Below are 12,454 nucleotides of genomic sequence, written 5' to 3' on the forward strand. Positions count from 1 at the left end.
TGTCTGGCCTTTGATGTCAGTTGTTGTCTGGGACCTCAGATGGGGCTTTTGGACAGAACACCTACTTGTGGCCGCCCCATGCGACTTGGGCTTTCTCACAGCATGGTGGCTGGGTCCTAGGAGCAAGTGTCCAAGCAAATGAACCAGCCCAGAACTCTATTGCCTTTTATGATCCAGCTTCAGAAGACACAGAGTCTCTTCCACTGCATTCTCTTCAGTAGAGTTACTAAGATCTGATTGTTACCGGAACAACACGTGTTTTCAAACAATTGCACCCAGCCTCTCACTTAGCTGAGAAACAAGCCATCAAAAGAGAAGTCCCTCCAATTCCTCTATCTGTACCCTCCCCTCCTGCCTCAGTCAGTGAGGGGGTGCCTGAGTCCTGCCCCACAGCTACACCTCCATCAGTCCTCTAACTCCATACTCTTTCCTTCTCATACAGTCCTGATCTATCAGGCATTCTTTACTCTCTCTATCCCCTGAAAGACCAAGGCGCCATGACATTAATGCTTAGGAGCTAAGACTCAGGTTTCTGGAGTTCAGGATACTTGGGTCCAGAGCCTGGTCCTGTCACCTACTTGGCTCTGGATGCCAGGCAGTTACTTAACCTACCTAGGCTTCATTTTCCCATTTGTGAAATGTGGATGATGGTAATCCCAGCTTCATAGGGTTGTGGAGGTTTAATCAGATTATCCATGAGCAGAGTACCTGGACTTAAGGGGAATACCTATTCCCTATCCCTGCTGTTTCTTTTGGAGGGTAACATTCCTGACCTTTCTGTGCCTCTCACTCACTTTTCCTGGCAGGATGGAGCGTTTGGTGAATTGGAGAGCATGAACAGAATACATGTAGCCCAGACCCTTCCTCCCTCTTTCCCTCTGGAGTGAGAGAGTACAAGCCTTGTTTTGCTTTTATATGTCTAATTTTTACGGGGAAAGGCCTCAACACGGTTGGGGTGTGGAGGAGAGAGTGTCTGCTGCCTCCAAGATTGCATGCATGGGTCTGTCTAATTGTGAGCTCAGTATTTCTGCCTACAGATAAAATGCATATTCTCCAATGTCAGACTTAGCAGGAATACATACGATATTTTGCCCTTCCATCTGCCTTGCTCTTGTAAAACGTGAATTTTATTTCTCAGAATTTGGTTGAGAAACCCCAATCTCTCATACATATGGAAATGCTCCATATTATTATCCTCTGAGTTTTTCTTTTTAATCTATAGACATGTCCAATGTCCCTATCTTAAAAATTAAAACCTATCTATATTCTCATGCATAGTGACATCCAACTTCTCTAAGAGCAGTCCATGTTCTTGTTTTTATGCTTAAAAAAATTCCAGTATAATTAACGTACAGTGTCATATGAGTTTCAGGTGTATAAGGTAGTGATTGAACTATTCTAGACATTACTCAGTGTTCATCACCATAAGTGTACTAGAGAAGTCCACATCCTTGAAGAGCTTGAAGAAACAGACTGTGCACTCTATGAGTACAGTAGCCTTCTTCTCTGTTTTGTTCACAGCCTACATATTCCCAGTACCCAGAACAGTGTCCAACTCCTAGAAGATGCCCAATAAACCTTCATTGAATGAACAAACACTCCCCGATTTCATTTCCTCACGTTGTTTCCTTCTTAACTACTGAAATCGCAACAGCTCCAATGAAACCACTCTTCACCCATATTTCCAAACCAGAAGCACTTTTCTGATAAAATGTTACTTAAGCTTCCTTTGACATTTGATACTGTTGACCATTTCTACCTTGGCGTTTCTACTCCTGGGGCTCCTGTGACACCATCCTCTCCTGGGTTTTTTTCTTCCTACCTTGCTGACCGCACCTCTTCAGTCAAGCAGCCCTTCTTCCTCCATCTGGTCTTTTCTTTCTTCTTTTTTAATGTTTATTTATTTTTGAAAGAGAGAGAGAGAGTGCGCACTCATGCGCAGGAGGGGCAGAGAGAGAGGGAGACAGGATCCTAAGTGGGCTCTGTGCTGACAGCAGTGAGCCCAATGTGGGGCTTGAACTCACAAACTGTAAAATCATGACCTGAGCCGAAGTCAGACACTTAACTCAATGACCCAGGTGCCTCTCCTCCATCTCCATCTGGCCTTTAAGTATCCAGAAACTCTATCCTTGGACTTTTTTCTTCTCTATTTTCTACACATTTTCCCTGAGTGATACCCAAACCCTTAGCTTTAACTATCATGTGTATGTTTGATGACCCTAAAACCTGTATTCTTGGCTCAAATGTTTCGCCTGCCCATCTGCCCGTTGAACATCTCAAGTCGTTCAAACTAACAAGTGCAGGGGTCAGATCAGTGTCTTCCCCAGCCCATCAGCTCTTTGTGCTGAAGAATGGCAGCCCCATCCACCCATCCTTTAAGTCAGATCCTTTGTGTTATCTCAACTCTGCTCTCCTATATTCATCACTCATGGTCCTGCACAGTAGACGTCCATGGATCTCCTGATCCCATGCACCTGGTGTCCTTGTCTTCAATACTACCCCATCAATCTACCCCTTACACCACTCTTGCTGGGATGTTTTCATAAAGCAATTATGACTCCGTCACCCTTTACAAATCCCTCAACCCCCTCAGTAACTACCATTACCCTCAGGATCTAACAAAGGATTTCATCATCTACAAACCTCTGTGCCTCCTTTTTTGGCCAAGCCTGCCTGGAATACTCTGCTCCAATCCTACCTGATTTCTTTTTTTTTTTTTTTTCAACGTTTATTTATTTTTGGGACAGAGAGAGACAGAGCATGAACGGGGGAGGGGCAGAGAGAGAGGGAGACACAGAATCGGAAACAGGCTCCAGGCTCTGAGCCATCAGCCCAGAGCCTGACGCGGGGCTCGAACCCCCAGACCGCGAGATCGTGACCTGGCTGAAGTCGGACGCTTAACCGACTGCGCCACCCAGGCGCCCCAATCCTACCTGATTTCTTACCAGTCTCTGTATAAATGGGACCATTTCGTGCACCTTTACCTTTGCACACAATGTTCTTTTAGCCTGGATGAGCCCCATGTCTGTGCCCTGGCAAATTCCCGCTCTTCTTCCGACTCACGCCTAGTTCCAGATTCTGTGCTCTGCTCTGTGGTTTCAATATCACTTGGTGAGTACTTTCATCACACTAGGAATCCCAATGTGTGGTAAACACCTGCTTACTCATATGACTTCGTGACGGGAGGAGAGTGCTGACCTCGTCCTTGCTTCCTTTATATCATCAATGTCTGGCACACAGCAGATTCTTCAATGAATCATCATTTTTAATGGAGGCATAGTATTTTAGATTGTAAATAGATGAGTCATACTTCAGTGAACTTATCCCATATATTAGATGTGTTGTTTTACATTTTTTTTAATTACTGATGTTTATTTTTCAAAATGGAAAAGGCATTTGTCTCCTCTTTTATTTTTGGAGCAATGCAGGCTTATTGGAAAATAAAATTCAACCAGTTCAGGAAGGTGTAAAAACAAAAGGAAAAGTCATGCCTAATCTAACCATCCAAAGGTAGCCTTTGTTATCAAGCAGATGTACATACTTCCAAGCTGTTTTCTATGCAGGCATACCCTAGACTTATCTCTACATTTAAAAAACAAAATTGAGATACATTGTCCATATTATTTTATAACAAATTACTTAACAGTAAAACATGAACAAGATGAACAAAATTCCATATTATTAAATATTCGTATATCAGGCTTTCGTGACTGCATAGTGCTTCATTGTATGTATATGACAATTTATTTTTTTTTAATTTTAATGTTTATTTATCTTTGAGAGAGAGAAAGAGACAGAGTACAAGTGGGGGAGGGGTAGAGAGAGGGGGGGACACAGAATCCAAAGCAGGCTTCAGTCTCTGAGCTGTCAGCACAGAGCGCAATGCGGGGCTCGAACTCACGAACTGTGAGATCATGACCTGAGCTGGATTCGGACACTTAACCAACTGAGCCACCCAGGTGCCCCCACATATGACCATTTATTTAACAAATTCCCTGTCTATGGGCATTTTGGTTGTTATCAAGATACCATGAACCTCCTTACAGATACATCTTTGTATACTTATCTGATTTATTTGTTTAAAATATATTCTTTGGGTTGCCTGGGTGGCTCAGTTGGTTTAGCATCCGATTTTGGCTCCAGTCATGATCTTGCGGTTCGTGAGTTCAAGCCCTGCATCGTGCTTTCTACTGTCAGCACAGAGCCCACTATGCATCTTCTGTCCACCGCCTCTCCTCTGCCCGCCTCTCTCTTTACCTCTCTTGTGTGTGCACTCTCTCTCTCTCTCCCTCAAAAATAAACATTAAAAAAATAATAAAATATATTTCTTGAAGTTGAATAGTTGGGGTGAGTCTTGTATATTTTTAATGCTTTGGCCCAATTGTTCTTTGGGAGGATTGGACAATGTTGTACTTCAACAGCAATGTACGATACTGCCAATCTCCCCATATCTTGGCCAATATTGTGCATTATGGTAAGTTTCCTCTTTGCTAACTTGGGATGGAGGGAGCAATGTTTTTTTCTCTTTGAGAGAATATTAATCAAGCTGAAGCCAGGAACTCCCCAGATAATCGCATTGTAGGTGCTTAATAAGTATTTTAGGAATAAAAGAATAGGTGAGTGAATGGGGCGCCCGGGTGGCTCAGTTGGTTGAGTGGCCGACTTTGGCTCAGGTCATGATCTCACAGCTTGTGAGTTTGAGCCCCGCGTTGGGCTCTGTGCTGATGGCTCAGAGCCTGGAACCTGCTTCGGATTCTGTGTCTCCCTCTCTGCCCCTAACCCACTTGCATTCTGTCTCTGTCTCTCTCTCAAAAAAAATAAACATTAAAAAAAAAATTAAAAAGGAATAGGTGAGTGAAGATAGACGCATGGAGATAACCCCATACAGGATAAGCTGTGGACTTGGGTCTGACACACTGGGCTCAAATCTTGGTTCCATTACCTAATGTTTGTACAATCAGAGACTAGTCACTTAGCTTTATTAAATCTTGGTTTACTCAATTGTGAATTGGAAATCATAATTCCTAAGTCATATGACTATTGTGAGGTTAATGAGATATTGTGCTTTAAACAAAGGGCAGCACCTGGCTGGCTCAAGTCAGAAGAGGATGTGACTCTTGATCTTGGGGTCATGAGTTCGAGCTCCGTGTTGGGTGTAGAGATTACTAAAACAAAATAAACAAACAAAAACAGTGTTAAAAGCATTTTAAAAGGGATACTTATATACAGTTAAATATGCAAATAGTGCAATAAGTAATATAAAAAGTCTCCTTAGGTCACCTGGGTGGCTCAGTCGGTTAAGTGTTTGACTCTTGGTTTCAGTCCAGGTAATGATATCATAGTTCATGAGTTCCAGCCCAGAGGATTGGATTCTCTCTCTCCCTCTCTCTCTATCCCTCCCTCGCACGCTCTCTCCCTCATTCTCTTTCTTCCACACACACGTGCGTGCACACACAAGCACACACACACCCAAACGCACGATAACAAATTATACACATTATTATCTGCTTTTATCTGTTTTTTCCACTTAATCTGTTTTGGAAATTGGTCCACATAAATGTCTGTATTCTTTTTAATTCAGTTTGATCTATCTAACCGGTACACTCCTACCAGACATGTCGATATGCTTAAGAGCTTAAGCTCTGGAATCCAATTGTTGAGTTTGAGTACTGCTTTCAAAATTGCCGAGAAACCTTGAGTAATTGGCCTTAGTTCTCTGCACCTTAGTTTTCTCATCAATAAAGTGGGGATGATATAGACCCACCCCAAAAGGTGGTTGTGAAGATTTAGAGAGTTTGCACGTGTAAAACGCTGAGAACATCTGACATGTGATAGCTGCTCAATAAAATGACTTATTTTTTTGTTTCCAGTATTTTATTATTTTCCCCCCAATTCTGCAGCGATTATCCTTGTATCAACATGGGAGTTTACCTGGAGGATGAGTCACTAGAAATGAAATAAAGATGTTCATGGGGGGGGGCGCCTGGGTAGCTCAGTTGGTTAAGCGTCCGACCCTTAATTTCGGCTCAGGTCCCGATCTCACGGTTCGTGAGTTCGAGCCCCACATCGGGCTCCATGCTGATAGTGCGGAGCCTGCTTGAGATTTTCTCTCTCCCTCTCTCTCTGCCCCTCTCCCACTTGCACTCTCTCTTTCTCAAACATAAATAAGTAAACATTTAAAAAACAACAACAACAAAGATGCTCGTGAGTCCGTTGGGGAGGATTCACTGGTAGGCAAAACTACATGCACATTTGCATTCTGGGGTGGGGTCGGGAAAAGGATTTTTCTTCTTAACGCTATCAAAGAAGTCTAAAACCCCCCTCAAAGAGCCAATACGCACAGCATATGATACAGGGCCACCTCGATGTGGATAAAGAATGAGTGGAGGTTGTGTTCCCATCCAGGATTTAGAAAGCTGAAAAGGGCATTGCTCCCACCCTAAAGACAAACAGATCAACTACAAAATCAGAACTTTTCTTGAACGTACCAGAGAGCTAGGGGCACAGGGCAACCAAGTAACATAGAACCCAAGGAGGGATGGGCCCGTCCAAAGAGAGATGGGATGTGAGAACAAACTAGTTTGAGGCACAGCGAGTGGGAACACACACCAGTCCACACTGGTGGGGAAGAACATTGCTGATATTTTTAACAAATTGTTGAAGGCTGAGGGCTGAGTGAGGGACATGATAGAGTCCCTGGGAGCTGTACATCCACAAGTGTTAGCTCTCTCTGTGGGCTCTTCACAGACCTCCCCAGGGGCTCAGGGGAGAGAGTGGGGGCAGGCAAGAGCCAGGAGAGAGCCTCCCTCAGTGGTGGGAAGGAGGCCTGCCACTAAGGGAAGGCAGGAAGCCCCACCCAGACCCTTCCCCAAGAAGAAGCAGAAAAAGGAGAAGAGGAGATGGGGGAGGGAGGAAGGGAAATAAGAAGAGGAAGTGGAAAAGAACCTTGGCTACTGAGGAAGCGGCAGCAATTCTGTTGCCCCCAGGGCACAGGAAGGGAAGGGTAAAAGAAACAACTATTCATCTTGTGAAAAGGCATGAAATTGTCAGGGACCAGAATCCTGTTAAAGCAGCCATTCTGGGGGAGGGAATTTTGCCCCCTGCCCCCTGCCCCCTAGATAATTTGGCTATCTAGAGACAGTTTGGGTTGTCACAACTTGGGGAGAAGGGATGGGTATTTGGTAGGAAGAGGTCAGAGACACTGCTGAACTTCTTACAATGCCCAGGACAGCCCCCAAAAACAAAGAGTTATCTAGCTCACAATGTAGACAGTGTCAAGGTTAAGAAGCCCTGTATTACAGTCTCCCACCGCGGAAGGAGAGGCAGAAAATTCTTCCCCATACAAGATCTGCCACAGACACAAGGCAGAGTTTGGCTGCCACAGGAAGGAGGGACAGGATGGTTGAAAAATTCCCACCTATGAGACCCAGACACACACGGCCTGCCTAACACGGAGACTAGGCTAGGACAATAAAACCCTCCTGCCCCCTCCCGTCTCCATGCCACCAGGCTAACAGGTCTGCAGTAACAAACAATAGCAGTCTACTATTGGGGATGGTAGGAGAGTACGGAGAGAGAGCCTTCCTGGGCACAGGTGCATAGGGAAGGCTGAAAGTTGAGGGTTGGGCAGAAATATTGAGAAAACCCAGCACCCAGAACAAGGTAATGCTGGAGGAACATGAAGCCAGTGGTACATGGAAGATAACCAACCGGAGCAACAGCAGAGCTCAAGCTAAACTAAGCCCCTGACCAGATTGACTCAATGCCTCCATGTAGACAGACACACACACGCCAATCGCCTAGCAGAGGAGGCATACCCACTCCCAGCGATATGGGGAGACTATTTATCTCAGTCTTTCCTGTTCTACACAGATGCCCAGCATTTAAGAAAAAATTAAGAAACATACAAAAGTATCAAAGAAAAAAATCCCACTCTCAAGAAACAATGTAACCAATAGAACCAGATTCACAGATAACCCAAATGTTAAATTAAAGGCTCTAGTAGAGAAGGTGGGCGACATGCAGGAAGAGATAGGGAATTTCATCAGAGAGAGGAAAGTTGTAAGAGTCAAAGAGGAATGGTAGAAATTAAGAAATGGACACAGTGCGGCGCCTGGGTGGCTCAGTCGGTTGGGCGTCAGACTCTTGATTTCAGTGCAGGTCATGATCTCACAGTTTGTGAGACTGAGCTTGGGATTCTCTCTCTCCCTCTCCCTCTCTCTGCCCCTCCCTCGCTCATACTCTCTCTCTCTCTCAAAATAAATAAATAAGCTTAAAAAAAAAAAAAGAAAGTGTCTCCTAATTCACACCTAGACCAACGGTTTATGGCAAGCTTGAGTTTCCTTACATCCTCACCAGCTCTAGACATCAGGAACGTTCTTATTATTCTTTGCCAGTTTGACATATGAAAGGGAGTATCTTCCATGTTCTTAAGCTGCTCTCATATCAAACAATGATAGAGAAGAGTATAAATGCTTCTGTCTCCATAGATTCCAGTTTCCCGAACCCCACTATTGGCCTTGCCTGGAGCATTTCATCTTGGCTAGAAATCAGCCAGGGAACCACGCTTGTGTTACAAAGACTAAATCCCAGTATGCCTTGCAAACACCTAGCGTAAGGGAGGGATGGACCGAAGGGTGCCGGGACTTTCCCCCCAGTGTCGTAGCCTGGGTCACTGAGGCTGGCGCAGGTGTGGAGGTGGGCAGGTGAGGCTGAGTCATGCAGGACACTGGGCATGGTTTCCTGGATGGGCTCCAGAGTTGACACAAAGCTTCCAGTAACGGGCAGCCGAGCTGGGCTAATTGCTGTTGCCTGAGCCCGGCCCTGCACGGAGCTGGAGGAGGAGGGCCCAAGAATGAGGATTGCAACACTCCCAAGAGGGGGCCCCATGAGGATCTCAAAAACTGAAAACTTGGGGCGCCTGGCTGGCTCAGTCCGTTAAGCGTCTGATTCTTGATTTCAGCTCAGGTGGTAATCCCATGGTTCGCGGGTTTGAGCCCCGGTCAGGCTCTGCGCTGGGGGCGTGGAGCCTGCTTCGGATTTTCTCTCCCTCTATCTCTGCTCCTCCCCTGCTCACACACACACTCTCTCTCTCTAAATAAATAAAATAAACGTTAAAAAAATGTTTTGGAAAACCTGAAAACTCCCTCTCCATCCTTCCCACGGGATCAAGAAGTTCCTGGAAAGCAACCCTAACTGAATCCACACCCCACCCCACCCCCACGCCGTGTTTGTGTGTCAGTAGAGCACTTCTGGAAGTATGCGTCTGATGGTAGGATTTCAGGCTCGGGTGAGCAGTGAGACATTTGCATCGCTCAGCACCTCTCAAAGCAGAGTCACTTGCGGGATTGAGAGAAGAGGGTCAGGAAGTCAGAGTTCAAATCCTGATACCCTAAACTTACTGGCTCTGAAAACTTGACTTCTTTCTCTAGAGCCTCAGTTTCTCATCTGGGAAACGAGGGGCTCGTCCTGCCTTGCAGACCTGTTGGGAGGCTTATGTACACGACTTTGGGATTTCTGAGGCTGCAGCCCAGGCTTTCCGTTCCCTGGGTGACCTCTTCCCAGCTGGGTGTCTCAGCATGCAGCCAGGCACACAGCACTCAGTGAGCACTCACCGGGAGAATGAATGAATGTGGTATGCTAAGCACGAATGTGACCCACTGCTTGGCGCCTGGTAGGTAACTCATAAGGGGTCAGCTGTCGACCTTGATCTCAGGTTCTGCACCAGCAGGCTGTGTGGCTTTGAGCAAGCCACCTTCCTTCTTTGAGCCTCAGTTTCCTCACCTATAAGATGGGGCTTTGTCCATCTGGATCTTATGCTCTATTCTACAAATCACTGGTACATGGTTATGATGTGGGGACTGATATAGGGCATGTTCTTCCTGAAAAGAGATGGAAGGAAAAGAAAAGGAAGCTTTGCCAGGTCTCCTTCTCTCTCAGCAGGGAGAAGGATACCTGGATGGGTCAAGGCTGCTGGGCAGTCCTGGCATTTGGGGGCACTCTGGATGAAGCAGCCATGCCCAGCCCAGAGGGTCAGGTGCTGATATTCCAGCGTGCACAAGTGCCCATTATAAGCCATGCACTGGACTGGACTGAAAATGTTCTTGGAGGTGAGAAAATGGGATACCTCCTAGCAAGTCTCGGAGGGCTCTTGTCCCCACCCCAGGCTCTCATAGTAGGAGCTGGTTGGCTTTCCAAACTTGTGAGGATGACTACTCTCCCCGTCCACACCCACTGCCATCATCCATTTACTTACCGACATCTGCAAGAAGCCATCATTTTGCCAGGTAGAGGGGGTACAGAATGAGCTCCTAGAATGAGCTCCTAGTCTGGGACCAATAAGGGGGGGAGGGCAAGCATAGATATTTTCTTTCTTCCTTTTTTTTTTTCTTTTGAGAGAGAGAGGGCTCGAGTGAGCTAGAGGCACAGAGAGAGAGAGAGAGAGAGAGAGAGAGAAGCGGGACTTACCTGAAGCAGGGCTCAAGCTAACCAAAGCGGGGCTTGAACTCCTGAACCATGAGATCATGACCTGAGCCAAAGTCAGATGCTTAACCGACTGAGCGACCCAGGCACCCTAGATATTTTCAACCAGGGGTTATAAACTCCTTGCCTCTGGGTCCACATGGGTACTTTCCGGTAACAATAGTGGTGAACTTGAGAACATATAGGGGAAGGCATGATTTGCTTCTGCAGACTGTGGTCCAGTAGGGGAGCTGTCTTAGCTCTGCCAGATGCTCTGATCTCTTTTTTTTTTTTTTAATTTTTTTTTTAACGTTTATTTATTTTTGAGACAGAGACAGAGCATGAACGGGGGAGGGTCAGAGAGAGGGAGACACAGAATCTGAAACAGGCTCCAGGCTCTGAGCTGTCAGCACAGAGCCCGACACGGGGCTCGAACTCACAGACCGCGAGATCATGACCTGAGCCGAAGTCGGCCGCTTAACCAACTGAGCCACCCAGGCGCCCCCAGATGCTCTGATCTCTTAAGAGAAGCCAGAAATCCAAGTTATTCTGTGAGAATTTTCCCGATGGCAAAAACTTGGCCACTTATTCATGTGTTTCTGACTGCTGTACGGCTGGTAATTCAGTGGAGCGCTGAAAGACCAGTGGGGCACAGAGGCACGGGCGGGGGACCTGTGCGGTGGTTCAGAGGGCCTCGATGGGAAGGGCCCCACGCCTGCTTCCACGCCCTGCTCTGGCTCTTTCGGGATTGGTACTAATTTTTAACAAGGGTCCAAGTTTTCACTTTGCGCTGGGCCCTGCAAATTTTGCAACTGGTCCTGACTGGTGGGAAGATCGGAGCCCACCTGGTGGGGAGAGAAGGCAGAAAGGAGGGCAGGAAATGCTCCCCAAAGGGGTTCAGTTGTCCGTGAGGGAAGAGATGAGCAGTGTAAACACAGGCCTCGGCAGGGCGAGCCTGGGGGTTTGGAGAACGTGTGTGGGGCGTGGGGTGTGAGTGTTCAGCGTATGCCAGCTTGAGTGAGTGTGTATGTGTGTGCGCGCCCGTGTTCCGTGTATGTGACAGTGTGTGCTTAGGGGGAGGTGGTGGCCAGGGCAGGGAGAGGCAGGGAGAGTCACCGGGCAGTTTAACAAATATTTATCGAGCACCTTCTGTGTGCCAGGCGCTGTGCACGGTGCTGAGATGAGTAAGCCCGGTCCCTGCCCACAGGCCCTCACAACCCAGTAGGGGAGAGAGACTTAGAAACCGGTAACTGGAAGGAAAGAGCAGACTGAAATAAACCCTTCACGCAAATACAACCACTTTATCGGCTTCACCCAGGAGGGCAGGTGGAGGGCAGGTGAAGTCAGACTTCCCCTGAACTGGGGGAGGGGGTGGCCGTGGGGAGAATCCGGGAACTCTCCCAGGGAGGCTCAGGGCCAAGGCCCAGCACCTCCACCCCCGCCCCCAGCAGACACACCCAAACATGGGAGGGGTGACCTCCCTCCGACCTGCCCGGCAGCACACCCCTGCCCGGCAGCACACCCGATCCCACAGAGGCAGATAAGAGGTGGCCAGCAGCCCGGGGCAGGACCTAAACAGCCAGGCCCCACCCCAGGAGACCCAAAGCCCTGGGCAGAGACAGGGCCCGTCTCTGGGGGAGGGGGTAGTCCGGAGCTGGTGAGAGTTGGGAGCGAGGGTGGTTGACCCCTGACAGAGAGGACACCAAGGAGGGTGGTTGACCCCCGACAGAGAGGACACCAAGGAGGGGGGAACGAGAGAGGCCAGGCTTGGGGCCTATGCCTGGGCTCTGCATGTCCTGAGGGGAAAGAAGGTGGAGAGCAATTTTGGGGCCAAGACCTCTTGAATAAGAAACATGTCCCTTGGGGTGCCTGGGTGGCTTTGTCAGTTAAGTGCCTGGCTTCCACTCAGGTCATGATCTCGCAGTTCATGGGTTCGAATCCCATGTGCTGACAGCTCAGAGCCTGGAACCTGCTTCGGATTCGGCGTCTCCCT

Source organism: Lynx rufus, unplaced genomic scaffold, assembly GCF_022079265.1.
Source record: "Lynx rufus isolate CCGP_SWC_20201006 ecotype Redwood Valley unplaced genomic scaffold, mLynRuf1.p SCAF_15, whole genome shotgun sequence".
NCBI classification, from domain to species: domain Eukaryota; kingdom Metazoa; phylum Chordata; class Mammalia; order Carnivora; family Felidae; genus Lynx; species Lynx rufus.